This window comes from Protopterus annectens, chromosome 6.part0 (genome assembly GCF_019279795.1).
Source record: "Protopterus annectens isolate FY-2018-M chromosome 6.part0, PAN1.0, whole genome shotgun sequence".
Classification (NCBI taxonomy): Eukaryota; Metazoa; Chordata; order Ceratodontiformes; family Protopteridae; genus Protopterus; species Protopterus annectens.
The window spans coordinates 1,097,345,526-1,097,359,079 of record NC_056737.1 but is presented as its reverse complement, the minus strand read 5'-3'; the positions used below and the strand labels follow the sequence as shown (position 1 = coordinate 1,097,359,079).

At 37.7% G+C, this 13,554-nt stretch overlaps 1 protein-coding gene across 1 annotated transcript in view; it reads right to left on the bottom strand.

Annotated features, from left to right (window-relative positions):
* Positions 1 to 13,554, bottom strand: part of LOC122803946 (D-glutamate cyclase, mitochondrial-like) — a 316,311-nt gene that overhangs the window by 168,853 nt on the left and 133,904 nt on the right. The window lies entirely within an intron of this gene.

Below are 13,554 nucleotides of genomic sequence, written 5' to 3'. Positions count from 1 at the left end.
ATATATATATATATATATATATACATACATATATTATCCACCCTCTTTATATTTAGTACTGCTGTCAGTTGTATCAGTTGTGGAATCCTTCAAGTTTTTGGGATCTATAATCTCCCAGGACTTGAAGTGGGAGACCAATGTAGGGTCCATCATAAAAAAGGCACAACAGTGAATGTACATTCTGCAACAGCTGAGGAAGTTCAACCTCCCACAGGAACTGTTGATTCAGTTCTATATAGCAGTCATTGAGTCTGTTCTCAGCTCATCCATAACAGTGTGGTTTGGATCTCTGTCTAATCATGACAAAAACAGGTTACATCGAATGGTCAGGTCTGCCAAAAATATCATCAGTGTTAGTTTGCCCTCCTTACAGGACCTGTACTATTCCAGAGTCATGAAAAGGGGAGGGAAAGTCATCACCGACCCGTCACATCCAGGCCACCATCTTTTTGAACTATTACCATCAGCCAGGCATTATAGATTAATAAGCACCAAAACAAGCAGATACAAGAACAGTATTTTTTCCACAGGCCATCAAGTTCATAAACAGTTAAATCAGTTTATTAGTTTAGGATATTATTTTTCCCAAGCCTCAGAGGATTCTGCAGTATTGTCTATATATTGTCAATACTTCTTTCTTTCAGAGTTTATTTCAGTATTTCTTGCACTGAGTTGCATTTTGTACCTTGTATGTATATATATATATATTTACTTTTTGTCTTGTTCTTAGTAGTTGCACGTATGTCATTTGCCTTGTTCTTAATAGTTGTACGTATGTCACTTATGTAATTCATATTTGGGGAGTAACTGAAACTGGAGTCAGATTTCCTGTATGCAAGCAAACTTGGCCAATAAATGTGATTCAGATTCTGGTGTGTGTGTGTGTGTGTGTGTGTGTGTGTGTGTGTGTGTGTGTGTGTGTGTGTGTGTGTGTTACAGTTATACAAATTTGTAACCTGTCTCTTGATAACAGCAACTGATTCCAGAACATGGCAGCTTTAATTTCAAAGTATCTTTTTTCGAGACTTCTATTAAATTAATATATTCCCACTAATAAACTGTTTCTTCTATAGTATGCATTATTTCTTAAAGTTACAACTAATGCAGCAGTTAACACCTAGCCAAAGAAATGCTTATACATCAACAGTATGTTACCTCTGTAAAGTCCATATCTCATCATATGTAAGTTTAGCTATACAAGTCTTTCTGTGTAACAAACTCCTCCCTTGTTACTTATTTTCATACAAAAATGCCACTGAACTCTTTCTAATTTCTCGATTTCTTTCACACCATATAGACAGAATGATGCACCATAGTCTGTAAGAACTGAATGAATGATCTGCCTGCATGTCCAGATGAGACTGAATAAAGCAAATGTCATACATCACCAGATGGCATGTACTTATTATTGCATTAATGACTGTTCAAACACTACTGACCTATCCACAAGGACACCAAGATCATTAACTTTACCTGCCTGCAAACCTTAGTATTAAAAGACTATGGGCAGTTCTTGTTCTGTCCTAAGTGTATAACCAAACACATTTTGTATTGTATGCAATATGCAAGCAATAATGCCCAACAGGGTCTGTGTTATTGTGGAAATACCCCCCCAGGGGTGTTCTGAGCCCTGACATCACAGGTGGAGGGTCTTTACATCCCTGGAAGGGCATTATTTCCACAACAGCACACACCCTGGAGGGCATTACAGTGCTTAGAGAATTGGCTGTCTGTTAAATTGTTTTGTATTTATTTATTTATTTATTTTTAACTATATATATTTTATTAATATTTTTGATGTAAAATGGTTCCTCCGCCTAATGTTTTAAATTTGCACTATATTAACTGTTGTTGGGTAAAGTACTTTACATCCAAGATATGTTTGGTTAAAGTATTTAATGTCTACATACACTCTCTCTCTCTCTCTCTCTGACACACATACAAGTACCTTTAAAACACAAGATTGCACTAAGTTAATAATGCCAGCTGTTACAAGTTTCATACACATTCCTCTCAACTGTACAGATTTTCACAGAATGTCCATATTTTTTGCCTCATTTTATTGGTGTTTTCCTCATAAAAGTTGGGGTTTGCGCGCAAATCACTGGAGTTCAAATCACTAAATAATGAATTATATTACAGTTTCAGACTTTAATGCTCTTACACCAACTTTCTAATTGTATTATAGCAATATTTAAAATATGTCCCTTTGAGCCTTTACTCCGGCATTATTTTAGGCTTTATCTGCATTTCTTGTAGTGAGAGGTTGAGAGATATAGATAACTCATAATTTTAAATAACTTGCATCCACTGCTCTATTGATATTTCTGTCTCTCTCCCTTGAGCGTGCATGCACACACACACACACACACACACACACACACACACACACACACGCGCGCACACACACTGCTCGATTGATATTTCTGTCTCTCTCTCCCTTGCGCGTGCATGCACACACACACACACACACACACACACACACACACACACACACACACATACACACCACACGCACATACACACATACACACCACACGCACATACACACCACACACACATACACACCACGCACACACACACACACATACACACACACACACACACACACACACACACACACACACAGTTTCAACTTTTTTTTTGTTTATTTTAATTTTACACTTGCTAAACAGCAGAAGCGTTGCCTAACGATCAAAAAATAACAGCGGCCATTAGGTTACTTTCAGTTTGAGCTCCACGACAGCCTAATATGCTGCTGTGAAGTGGCCGACTTGCTTTTAAGTGAGCATTCTCTGTAGATTAAAACCTTGCTGGAGAATGTTGGTTTTCCATTCAGTGTGTAATCTACAGGTTGTCCATTCTCTGACATTCAGTGCTACACACCAAAATAGTTCACCAAAATAACCTTGTGCTAACTTCTTATTTTTCAGAATAGCGACTGTCATCAATCCTTTTTTTAGAATCATCTGCAAATATGTTTCTCCAGAGTAATCTAGAAGGTGATACATTTGCATGAATAAAAATGGGTCCAGAACAAAACCTTGCAACTAACCGCTTTGTATCTTTCTACTTTTGGGAAATGTATCCCATGCTTGGACTCAAAACTTTGTGGGCTTCAGACAGCAGACAGCAGATCATCCAGTTTTATAAATAAGAGCTAAACTGTAGCTTTTTTTAGTGTATTGAGTAAATGAAGATCTGTAAAAGAATTAAAAGATTTGTCAGGATCCACATACAGAATATTTACTGGTAATTTTCACCTAGCACATCAAATGTGTTATTGCGATGGTGGTGCTGCGGTAGCGTTGTCGCCTCACAGTAAGATGCTGTCCGGTTCAACTCTCAGTTAAAGCGTCTTCTGCGTGGAGACATGCGTGAATGGGCGTACCTTCGTTGAAGGTTGTGCGTCAGGGCTGGCAACTCGGTACGTAAAAATCAACTGCCAATCATTAGCGGACCGGAGTTCCGCTGTGGCGACCCCTAACCGGGAAAAGCCGAAAGCCACAACAACAACAACAACATCAAACGTGTTATTATAAAAACTCAGTAGGTTAGTTACACAGAATCAAACAGATATAATTCCTTCCTGAGTGAGGTTAAGACTGAGGCACAGTCACAGATCTGTAGGCATCATGGGTAACAAAGTCCTTTCAGTCACAGATCTGTAAGCATCATGGGTAACAAAGTTCTTTCAGAACATTTCTTAAGACTTGTAAGAGTTAATGGCCTAAAATTGTCAGAAATACCTGTATTGTAGCTTGAAGGAGCAGGACCAGCTATTGCACAATGTCACGCCTCAGAGGCATAACATGCATGTAAATATTCCTAAAACAAATGTGTTATACAGATTCATAGGTTTGTTGGATTTTACGAAGCACGTGACCAAATGAAATCATCTGAACCACATCAGCTGATACTGTGGGTGATTAACAAGCCCTCCTTAAGTAGATTTTTCTCCACATATCCCCTCTAAAGTTTTGTCATCACTCATCCAGACTGTTTTTCAAAAGTTGCTAAGGAAGAACTCTATTTGATAGGTAAGGTCAGTTAGTTTCAGAAAAAAAGATATACATTGAGTTAGGTATCTGTCATGCCATTTGGTGTTGATGTGGCAATAATTTTAATTTATTCATTTATCTTTTGTTAAACTGGTTAGTCCCAATAGGCTAGTGGCCTCTTTTCACAGGAGACCCGAGGTGGTATTTAAACTACTAAGAGAAATTTGGCCAGGGCATCTGGGAACTTTCCCTACTCATTACAATAGATGCCATGGGACCTTTTACATTTACCTGAGCTATCACCAACTCAACCAGACGAAACCTTATTTTAATGTCTCATCCATTGGACAACACAGTCAGGAGTGCAGCACGCCCTTTATACTGCACTGGTGTTGGAACAGAACCCACAATTGTCTGCACAAAAGGTAACTGTACTACCTGCTGAGCAACTGACAGGGGTATCTAGGTTTAGGTTAGTAGAACAGGTGTTCATTTTACCACTGGTTCTTGTTTGGTAAAAGAATTCCAAGAGTGCTGGATCATACAAGACAGACTAAACAAAAGAGGTGGTGGTGTAGCATTTACGTTTAAATACTCCCTAAAAGTAGAAAAAATATGCTATACATCACCAGACATCCCCAATGCAGAAATCCTCATCACCCACCTGCAAATAAATCCCTACAAATCTATAATCATTATTGTTGCCTATCTGCCCCCTGGAAATAATCTTCACAGCGTAGAACTTCTCCTATCTTGGTCTGCCTCCTTATTCAATCAAGAAACTATGATCCTAGGAGACTTTAATCTTAACTGGCTCTCCTGCTCCAGAGTCAGACCTACAAATTACATCAACTTTTATAACTTCTCCCAAATTATAAACTGTCCCACTCGCACTGATAAACAGAATAATAAACTGTCACTGCTGGACTGGATATTAACTAATAAGCCTAACCTGAGTCATCAATCTGGCTGTCTACCCACCCTTACATTTCTGCTAAGGAAAAAAACTCTAACTCAATTCCACACTACCTATAAATACATACGCAGTAAAAAAAAACACTCCCCCCCCCAGACTTATTTAATTAATTACTTCAAAAGTGTGATTGGTCACAATTACAAAATCTACAACTGGACCATGCAGTAGAATTCTTAAATTCCTTGATATCCTAAATAGACTTACCCCCACCAGAAAAATACACACCAAATCAAAACAGCTACCTTGGCTGTCTCCTGATACTAAACTACTAATTAAACAGAGAAACAAAGCCAGAGCCCTATACCTATCCGCCAAAAACAAAACCAATCTGACCCCTTACCAGCAACTTAGAAACCAAACTAAGAAAGAAGTCAACAATGATAAAAAACACCACTTTCTAACCTCTCAACAAAAGCACATTCACAACCCACAAAAATTCTGGCAAACAATCAACTACCTCCTGAACACTGGTAGACCTACTACCCCCTCCCCTTCCACATCCAATACCTCCAGACCCTTAGCCTCACAATTCAACTCATATTTCATTAACTCTATCTCCTGCCTCCTAGAAAGCCATCAGCACCTACCACTCACAGTCCCCTCCCCTGCAACTATTACAACAGAATCCTTCTCATTTAAACCTATTCAAATATCCTACATTAAAAATCTCGTAAGCAAACTAAAACCCTGCTGCCTTGCTGCCAACCAGCTACCTAATAAATTTCTAAAAAATTGCAGCCCCATCCATCGCCTATCCTATCTCAATACTAATCAATTGTTCACTCTCCGAACAATGTGTGCCCCACCTGTGGAAAATCTCTCACATCATTCCCCTTCACAAGGATGGCCCATCTAGAGAAATCACTAACTAACGCACCATTGCAATCCTCCATGCAATAGCCAAAATACTTGAGAAATGTATTCAGCAACAGCTCCTAAGTCACCTTACATCAAATAACCTACTAGCAGACACCCAGCATGGTTTCCGTCCTAAGCATGGTACTAACACTGTCTTAATAGCTTTCACAAATGCCATTCACCACCTTATGAACAATGGACAACTAGTCTCTGCAATTTTCCTGGACATGTCAAAAGCTTTTGACACCATCTCCCATCAGCTACTTCTCAATAAACTTGCCACATACTACCTCAGTCCATCATCCCTAACTTGGTTTCACAGTTACCCATCTAACCGGCAACAGGCTACTAAATGGGAGCACAATCTCTCCCCTCTACTGCCTGTATACACTGGTGTACCCCAAGGATCCATACTGGGCCCTTTCTCTGTATCATCTTTACCAATAACCTAAAGTCTGAACCCAACTTGCCTCGATCATACAGTACACTGACCACACACATCTCTTATCGTCTCGGTCCCCTCCCCACTAGAACTCCAAGATAAGATTCAAAAAGCATTTCAGGAAACTGAATCTTGCATTTCAAATCACCAACTCATTCTTAACCCAAAAAAAACTAAGTTAATTATATTCACAAACAAAGCTATCAAATACAACTCTCTACCCCTCTCTATTCTATCCACTAATGGTACCAAAATTAAGCCAACTAACCAGGCCAAACTCCTAGGTATTACAATATATGACCAGCTAAAATTTGATATTCACATATCCCAAACAATCAAAAAAGTCCATGCTAAACTTGGTGCTCTCTATAGGACTAAACATATCTTACACCATGAGCCAGGCTAGCCACAGCTAGAGCTCAGCTTCTATCTACTCTCCTATACTACTCACACAATTTCACCAACTTACGCAAAGCCAACCTCCAAAACCTTGAGTCCTGCTACAACATAATAGTGAAGTTTGTCACCAATCTCCCACATAAAGCCCATCATTGTACTGCTTTTCAACAACTAAACTGAATCGACCTCCCCCAACCTGTTAACATTAAACCGACTTACCCTCACCCACAAAATTATTCACAACTCCAACCACTGCCCCGCAATTTCTACCCTGGTCATACCACACATTAACAGTAGGTCCCTCAGGTCTTCTGACAAACCACTGCTCAAAATAACTCTCATAACTACCATGGGGACTCCCTATACTCAAACAAAATAGCTAAGAACTGGAATTCTCTTCCACTAAACATACAAAGCACTCCCTCCTATCCCTCTTTTAAATCAAACTTAAAACAATACTTCATAAAAAAACTGGCTCTGCCCCTGTTGCTCGCCAGGATAATTTTTCATATCTCCTAATACTCTTCCCCTCCTCACTTTTCTCCTGTATACATTTCATGGCTATTTGCTTCTTGCTATAAATGGCTGTCTACTCTATGTCAATTTCATTTTTCTTCCTTCTTGTAACTTTTGTCTCTCCAATCTTTCCACTCCTTATTTGTCTCATATTTCTGTCTAGCTGCATGCTGTCAGTTTCATGTTATTACAAATTTCATGCAAAGAATCTGTAATTTTTAGATTCCACATAGTTTTCCTTATGTGCAATATTTTTAGTTAGTTTTACTTTGATGTTTATAGAAAGTTTTACTCAAAGTCCTAATACTGTAAATTCTGTACTGTTTAAATTGTTTAAATTGTATTGTTTAAATTGTTTACATTGTATTGTACTTGTGGAGCTTTTCTCCCTGGGTCTCTGCTGAAAACGGGCTACCAATCCAATTGGACACTACTCGGTAAACAAATGTAAAATAAAAATAAAATAAATTCTTAGCATAGAAGGATGAGCAGAAATTGCCTGTAAAGACTCTATGTAACACTGACTGGAGGGACAGAGCTTTTTAGTGTATCAGAGCAGCTAAAGGTACTGAGACCAGAAATGTTTTGGTCAGGAAACAATGAGGCATCTCAAGCTGCTTTAGATTCTCAGTCAAATACATGCCAAGGAGTGCATTATATTCAATGATGGGCCAAGTAAGGGATGAACAAACTGGGATTATAACTTACTTGGACCTTGGAAAGATATCACAAAGGATATGGTATGCAAGACAGAAGGATTTTCTAACCACCACAGAGTTGTGGTAGTCAAAGGAAGGTCTGCTTATCCACATACATACCCAAGTGCCTAATGAATATATGAAATTTAAGTGTAATGTTAGCTATATAGAAAGCAGTAGTGAAGCTACATTTAACAAAGAAATCTATGCTGCAGTTTACAATCATTACAAAAATGGTTAACTACAGTCTCTTGCTATCAGCGTTTATGTCACAGAAATATATACCTAAGAGGAAGGGATCCAGAACAGAACCCTGTGGGCTACCAATGGTGGCATTTTCTTTCTAGAGTAAATGACCTAACAGTATGGGTTCTCTCAGACAGCTAACTAGTAATCCACCAAACTATGGATGGATTAATGCTGTGTTTGGAGAAGTTGTCAGTAACCCCAGCATGAGGAATAGTGTCAAAGGTTTTGGCAAGGACCATGTAAGCAGTGTAGACTGTATGTCTCTTATCCATGGCGTCAGTAACCCTTTCAAAGAGCTCAACCATGTTGAGCAGACAAGATCTGCCTTTTACAAAACCAAACTGATGTTTATGCAGAAAGACAAGGTCACCTATATCATATTATACATACCAAACCTTATAAATAATATTAGTAAGACTAATTTATTTTATTATATATTTTTATTATTATTTATTTATTTACTTTACATTTGTTAACCGGGAAAGTCCGACTGGACACATACCCATTCTCAGCGGAGGCCCGGGGAGAAAAGCTCCAATAGCATGTCATAAAGAAATTACACAAGAATATCATACAGAGATATAGGTTCCATAGAAACATAAGTTATGTATAGCTTTACAATTCCTTTAGTAAAGTCAGCATACAGCATTCTAGTAGTAGGGTCTATATAGAATATAAAATATAAACACAAGAAAAAAAACATTTTTTTTTGTCTTTCTAAATTATGAGTACTCTCAATATTTTGTTACAGAAATAACCAGTGATTATTAGGCTTTACAGTGAAAGGAATTAGGAGACCTTTAGTAGAATCCTTGAACATGGTATTGGTGCACATTAACCTGGGGAGTAGCATGAACAAAGCCAATTGTTTGAGAAGTGGGTTCTCAGGATTTATTCAATTTTGCTTTTTTTTTTTATTTATTTTGCTTTTGTTTACCAGGTTTGTCCAATTGGGTTTAGTCAAAAACCCTTTTCAGCGGAGTCCAAGAAAGAAAAACTTCAACATATTACATATATTTTTAAACAGCTATTCAGTAATATACATGAACAGATATTAAATAATACACATTAACAATTTTGCCTACATTTGCTAATTCATATGAAATAAAGGCAACTGTTACAATATTAAAAAAAACTTATGCATTAGTAGATGTTGAACACTGAGTACTTGCAGAGCTATATTAGTGGGTTTGCCAAATAGATCACAATATATATTTTTATTTATTTTATTTTTTTAACATTTGTTGACCGGGAATGTCCGACTAGGTTCCACAGAGCCTGTTTTCAGTGGAGGCCCGGGGAGAAACGCTCCAGATGCATGTCTTTGGAATGTGGGAGGAAACCGGAGTACCCGGAGGAAACCCACGCGAACACAGGGAGAACATGCAAACTCCACACAGAAGGCACCCCAGCCAAGAATCGAACCGGAGAACCTCTTGCTGTGAGGCGACAACGTTAACCGCTGCACCACTGTGCCGCCCAATAGCGGGAATATATAGCTCATAGATACTTGTAAAACTATTCAGGTATTGGTGAACACTAGCTGTGGGGCATAGGATTTTGAATGAAGAGAAATTGTTTAACAATATGACAAGTTGAAGATAACACTGGTATTTATCCTGGAGATATACATGAGCAGATCTGATGATTCAACAGATGGTATTTTAGTTGTGTTTGAAATGCATTTGTATTCTGAACGGATTTTAGTGGCAACAGGATATCAGGAAATATAGCTCCATATTTTAGCTACACTATTGTAATGCAGAGAGTCACCTGCAGCATTAGATGATTTGGTTATAGTTATTAGGGATTTTTCTCTAGAGCATAGTTTTACTGGGGGGGGGAGTAATGTTGAATTAAGTTGTTAAGGGCTGGGCAATTTTCTGACTTATAGATAAGTCTGTGTATTGTAGTTACCTGAAAATGAGCTAGGTGATGTGGTAGGTCTAACCAGGTTAATTCTCTGAGTGCTAGGCAGTGGTGTGTCCTGTTGTTATAGTTTACTGCAAATGTGACTATTTTATTGTAACATTTTCAAGTTTGGGCAGCTGTGACACTTGAAGTTTAGAAAAGATTGGGGCAGCGTAGAGGAGAGATGGCAGTAAGAAAGGAGAGGCTATATGTCTTCTGACTATGTTAATGAGGTAGGCTTTTACTCTGTATAATGTACCTAGATTTTAATGATTTTTTTAACCATGTGTAATAGAGAGTAGTCATATTTCAACTGGTCCTCTGATGACATGCAGTAATTTTATGTTGTTATTTGATTTATCGCAATGTTATTGACAGAGATGTTACTGAATAGTGTTGTGCTAGATAGTTGTTTTGTGGTAAAGAGCAGTAATTTAGCTTTTTAGGGTTAAACAGTAGTTAGAATTATTTAGCCATGTTTCAATTGATGAGAAGGATTGTTATGCAAGTTCTTGGAGTTTAGACAGAGAGATTTAGCAGGTCAGATTATGGTCTAGCCATTCTCATATTGAATTAAGGTAACATTTTTGTAGTGGTGTAGAGGCCATTGATGAATATGTTGAAAATTATGGGACCTAGAATAGATCTTTATGGGACACCAGTAATTACTGGAAAATTATTTTTCCTTTTCACTATTTGTGCACCATTTCAGAGGTAGCACTGGAACTATTGCAGTGAAAAACTGGTGAGCCCAAAGGATGAGCGTTTTTGTAACAGTTTCTGGTGGGAGACAGTATCAAAAGCTATTGATAAGTCTATGAGGATGGAGGTGAGTAGGCTTCTGGCATTTCTATGGATGTTGACAGTATTAACAAAATTCAGCAAAGCAGTAGTTGTGCTGTGATGAGGATGAAGCCGTGTTGGGTGAAGACAGAAGCTGGTTAACTATTAGATGAGAAGTTACACATGAATATGATTTTCTAACATTTTTCATAGAGGAGATGAATGTCATTCAGTGTATAGTTTGAGAGATCTGTGTTGATTCCACTGTTTGCAATGGAATAATGAATGATTTTTTCCATGGCAGGGGGACTTTATTTTCAGAACTGAAACTGGATATGCAATAGCATCAATTGTTATTTTAAGATATTTGCCAGCAGATGTCAGGGCGGTAATAGTAGGCTTTAATTTTTTCAGGTATTGTTGCTATCTGCAGCAAATGGTTAGAAAGGGAAATGTTGAAGGAAGTTATTTGATTAAGCAGAGACATCAAGAGCTCGATTAAGTACCTGGCTGGTTAATGTTAGCACCATGTGTATAAAGTGGGTATTGAATTGGTTGTATGTGGTATAATTTTGTTTCTGTGTGTTGGACGATGGCTATGTAGTTTGAAGAGCATTTAACGGTTTATTAACTGAGGCCCAGAATAGTTTTGAAATATAAGTATGTATGTTACGACTGCATGAATGATAGGTTTTCTTATCTTTGGTGATAAGTTGTTTTGTTAAATTTATTAGTTGTCTATATGCTAGTAAAGCAGAGGCTTGTAATTCCCAGGGTCAGTAGAAGGACCACCTTCATCTAAGGTTACTACATCTGCCATTCTCCATACCTTAGGGACATAGCCAGTGGAGAGACTCAGAATGAGTAGATGATGGAGGGTTTTTGCTAGGTGAGACTTTATGCTTTTTAGCTGATATCCAGGAATATTTTCAGGACCCATGGAAGCAGTGTTCTTAAATATGGAGCATGCTAACAGGATGTGGTCTAAATTTATCTCATATGATGTAGACTCCAAAGAATTTTTCCTCAGGTGGATAGCAAATGTTGGCGGTATGACAGGCAAGAAAGAGATAGCTGGGAACATATTTTTTGGAAGTGTGATGAGCTAGCAGACGTTTGGGATTCCCTGCAGACCGCTCTATTGGAAATGCTGGATGAGCAGATTGGACTGACTGGGGAGATGATTTTTTTGAGTTATGCTACAAAACTGGAATTGCCTAGACACAGTAAAGCCTTGCTGAGTCTAATTATGTGGCTGCCAAAAAAGCAATTACTAGAAAATGGAAATCAAAGTCTAGACCAACTTTACTAGAAGTAGTGAATATATTAACAGAGATAAAACAATTAGAATTGGGATCTTTAGAAAAGGGAAGAAGCTAACTACATAGGAAAAAATGGGAATTGTGGGGACAATACATGCAGGCAGGATTTGAATGAGCCATATAATAACTGACAATGACTGGATGGTTTATAAGTGATGTATAATGTTTACAACTACAGTTGTTTCAATGGTGTCTTTGATGTAAACTATTTGCAACTAAAGTGATATCATTTTGTATGTTTTTCATTTATATAAATGTAAGATTGCCCTTGTCATATTTGGAAATTTAATAAAGATGTTTGGAAAAAAAAGAGGAGGTGTATAAGGCACAGAGAAGAGGGTGGGTGGGGGGAAGGTGGAAAAGAATTTGACTGCAAGAATATTCGCAATGTACTTGGGGTCAGAGAAGGATGTTCCATTGGAAATACGTTCAGTACAGAATTGTATAGGAGGGGACTGGAATGCTCACCAAGACCCTGTAACAGGCAGATCAAATCCTAATAAAACATATAATAAACAGGCTATAGTTGCACTTGTGGAGCTTAAACAAGATTTCAAACTCTTCGATCCCTTCAAACATAAAATTAAGGATACCAAAATAGAAAAATTCACCTCGTACTCACAATGCCACAAAATGTGGGCTAGAATTGATTTCTTCCTAATTTCAGATCTATTTTTAAATATGAATACAGAATGCTATATGAATACTAGATTCTTCTCTGATCATTCAAAAATGTTGTTAAATATCAACTGGAGTGATAAAATGTATCTGGAAGAGGTTACAGCTGGTCCTTCAATCCCAACCTCCTATTAAAGCAAGATACAATAAAAGGTATTAACACATTCTTAAAAACCTTGTTGCCTAAAATTCCTTCCTCTCAATACCCAATAGATATTGAATGGGCCACAACTAAATCGCAAATAAGAGGTGTCCTTATTAGTAAAGCAGCACAATATAACTAACCACAGAGGAAGGAGGAAACGATAATAACAGAAAACATACAAAAACTGGAAATAGAATTGCAGAAGTGCTTTAATAAAAAGCTGGAGAACTACTGCTTAAATCCCAAAGAGATCTTTACCTATTGAAGGCCAAAAACCTCTCATTTCATGAAATAAGAAACCTGGCCAAGTATGCTGAGGGAGTACACGTACCATCCAGAGTACTAGCCAGATTAATTTCACTTCTCAAATCTACAGCTACTATAACTGAAATCAATCACTCAAACAAGACATAGTGTAGTAATAGTGACATTTTAAAACTCTTTGAACAAATTTATACACATATTTATGGAGAGCAAATGTTTCCAACCTCAGACCATGATAGAACATCTTTCCTCCAGAATTTATCATTTCTAAAATTAGATTCTAATCAACAGAAAATACTGACAGACCCTATC